The following is a 3,533-nucleotide window of genomic DNA, read 5'->3' as shown; positions in this document are numbered from 1 at the left end:
TGCAAATGGCATGATTTCATTCTTTTTTATGGCTGAGTAGTATTCCATCACATATATATATATATATATATATATATATATATATATACATATATATATATATATGTATATATATACCACAACTTCTTCATCCATTCATCTGTCGATGGACATTTAGGCTGTTTCCGTATCTTGGCGACTGTAAATAGTGCCGCTATGAACATAGGGGTGCATGTATCTTTTTGAATTATAGTTTTGTCCAGATATATGCCCGGGAGTGGGATTGCTGGGTCATATGGTAGTTCTATTTTTAGTAACCTCCATACTGTTCTCCATAGTGGCTGCACCAACTTACATTCCCACCAACAGTGTACGAGGGTTTCCTTTTTTCCACACCCTCTCCAGCATTTGTTGTTTGTAGACGTTTTAATGATGGCCATTCTGACCGGGGTGAGGTGATACCTTATTGTAGTTTTTGCATTTCTCTAATAGTTACCGATGTGGAGCAGTTTTCCATGTGCCTGTTGGCCACCTGTATGTCTTCTTTGGAGAAATGTCTATTTAGGTCTTCTGCCCATTTCTTGACTGGGTTGTTTGTTTCTTTGTTATTGAGTTGTTTGAGCTATTTGTATATTTTGGAAGTTAAGCTAAGAAGAAGAACATTTGAAGAGGACTCCAGATCTCAAGGGAAGGTGGGTCTTGGGAGCAGCCCCCCAGGAGTCAGGCATGGCTGAGCCTCCAGACACTGGCCCAGGGCTCCTCCAGCTCCTGGAGCAGAGAAGCCGGAAGGGGCTGCTACGGGACTGCCTCTGCCCGCCCTGCTCTTCCCCTTCCCTCTCCTGGGGGTAGGGCCTGCTGACTCGGCCCTGCAGGCCTTCAGTTCTCTTTCTCAGGGCGAAATGCTCAGACCCTGGGAAGATCTGGGAGCCACGGGAGCCAGCAGGAGAGATGGGGCTCTGCGGGGCCCCGCCAGGCTCGGGGCAGATGCCCAGGCTCTCAGGGAGCAGTGCACGGGGACAGGGGTCAGCAGGGTCACGGACCAGCAGCTGTCCCCGAGACCCCCGAGGGGCCCTGGGCCCCGGCAGCTGCACGGCTCTCAGCTGTTAGGCGGGCTCCGTGCTGACAGGAGAAGGAGGGTGGGTCTGGGTGGGGAGTCTGGAGCTGCCCATGGGCCCAGTGGGTCCTAGAGCAGACCAGCCCTGAGGCCCATGGGGCCCTGGCATTTCCAGGGCAGACCCAGAGGGAGCGGAGATAGATAGGCCTGGCCGCTCAGGGAAAGATCTAGAATGATGAGGCCAGGGTGACAGAGGGGCCCAAATGCCTGAGCGCGGGTGATTGAGTCCCACCCCAGCGACCTCCGGACCTTGAGGCCAGGCACGCAAGCTCCCCCTCCGGTCTCCCCTCTCCTCGGCCAGACTCCCCAGTGCTCCCGGTTCTCTTGAGCGTAATGAGTTCTACGCAGGCGACCCCTGGATCAACCCCTCCAAGCCTCACGCCTCACCAGAGCCCGGATCTGTCATCCCTGCTGTCCCGGGAGGCTGGGCCCACCCGGGTGCCCCCTTCATCCCAGCCTGCCCCAACAGACCCAGGCACCCCCTCCTCCCACACGCTTCCAGGCACCTGGGTTGCTTCCCTGGGACTCCTCTGTCCTTGCTGGGTGGCCAAGTTGGTCAGTATGGCACAGAGGAGAGACAAGGGATTGGACTTCAAATCCCAGCCCTTGCTTACTTCGGCCGGTGGTCTTGAACCTCTAGGAGCCTGCCAGAGGGTTAGATGTGACCTCTATGTCAAAGTACACACGATTGGTCCTCGGAAATGGTAATTCCCTTTCCTTCCTACCCAAGCTGTGTCTTCTCCTCCTCAACTTAAACTTAAGAAAAAAAAAAGGGGTGTGGGGGGGGGGGAATTCCCTTGTGGTCCAGTGTTAGGGCTTAAGGACTTGGTGCTTTCACCGCTGTGGCCCAGGTTAAATCCCTGGTCAGGGAAATAAGATCCCACAGACCTCGCCGGCAAAAAAAAAGAAAAAAAAAAAAAGGTGAAATTCGTGTCATTATTGTATCTCAGGAACATTTTTTTTTAATGTAAAAAAAAAAAACCTACCTCACTCCCACCCCAGTCAGTCAAGATCTTTCACATCTACTTAGAGGGCCGTGTGGAGGGAGAGGCCACGTGTGTCCAACCAGAATTGGCTCTCAGGTGGCTCAGCCAGGAGCCCCAGGGTCGGGGGAAAGGGAGTGTGTATCAGAGAAGTGAAAAATCAGCCCAAATGGCTACTCCCAGCACCAGGGGAAGCCGCAAGGCTGGGCTGAGCCGGGCTAGGTGCCCCTGAGTCAAGAGAAAGGAAACACCGAGGCCAGGGCCGGGCGGGGCTGGGCCATCGAGGCCTGGGAGGCAAACGTAGTAAGAGCGCAGGACTTTGCTTCCTCCGAACCATCTACTTCATCCTTGGGCTTGTGTCTTGAAGGCTCAGGGCACGAGCAGGACGAGGGAAGATGCCACCAAAGGGCATTCTGAAGCAGGTGGGCCCCAGGAGTCCAGGTCCAGCCAGGTTCCTCCACTTCATCCACCCCCGTCACCAGTGCCCCCTCCCAGAGCCTTATTTCAGAGTCCTGAGCCCCAGTGAGGGGAGGGGGGGGGGGAAGAGATCCCCCCACAAGCAAGTGGGACGAGGCTTCAGGAAACTGGTGACCCAGGTGAAGAGGGGCCGAGGAGAAGTCGGCTGGCAGTCGCTGGGCACCGACTTCCCGCCAAGAGCAAAAGGGAAGCGTCTGGTGTCAGAGGGGCACGGGTCGCCAGACCTGTCTGCAATCTGGGGTTCTCATCCTGCTTTGTTTGTTTGTTTGTTTTAAATGCCTGCTCGGGTCCTCCCGGAGCACTGCCAACAGTCACACGACTTGCATCCAGGCGACGGGCTCTTGCTCCCATTCACGCGGAGCACCAGCTTTCCTCCCCGGGAAGCTGCACGCCACCGCCTGCCTGCCCTGCACACGCCTCCCTCCCACCAGGACACAGGTCTTTTCTCCCCCCTGTTGACCGCCCCGTCCCACTGGGGCCTCTGGATCGTCCCTGACAAGTGGGCGCCAAGACATTACCGTTCCCCACAAGGCTGCTCAGCAGCAACATAAAAATAATTGCCAGAGCCGTGGCGCCCAAGGAGCCGAACACGGGCTCAAACGCTAAGGGCCGGAGCCTTGTCTACTGTGGCCAAAGGCTTGTAAGCTTCCCGGGCAAGGGTCTTCCAAGGCAGGGAGGGGTGGGTTTTTAGCTGATAGGTGGCTTGATAGAAGTACAAATGACATTCTCGAACTGCGGCAACTCTTATCAGGTTGCGGAAGGGGGGCCCGGGCTCCAACAACGCCACACCCTGAGGCTGCTAAGTCACGGTGGCCCTTTGACCGTGGCTGGATGCTTCCCGTGTGGGGGATCCTGGGGAGGAGGGAAAATAGCTCCCCAAGCTGGGGCTTGTCTCTAACTCCTGCCTTCAGAGGAGGCACTTATAAAACAAACGAAACAAAGCAGCAACTGCTTGTTTTCAGAGGGAGACCAGTTTTATT

This window comes from Physeter macrocephalus, unplaced genomic scaffold (assembly GCF_002837175.3).
Source record: "Physeter macrocephalus isolate SW-GA unplaced genomic scaffold, ASM283717v5 random_1, whole genome shotgun sequence".
Lineage (NCBI taxonomy): Eukaryota > Metazoa > Chordata > Mammalia > Artiodactyla > Physeteridae > Physeter > Physeter macrocephalus.
The sequence above is the reverse complement of the archived record's forward strand: the minus strand, read 5'-3'. Positions refer to the sequence as shown.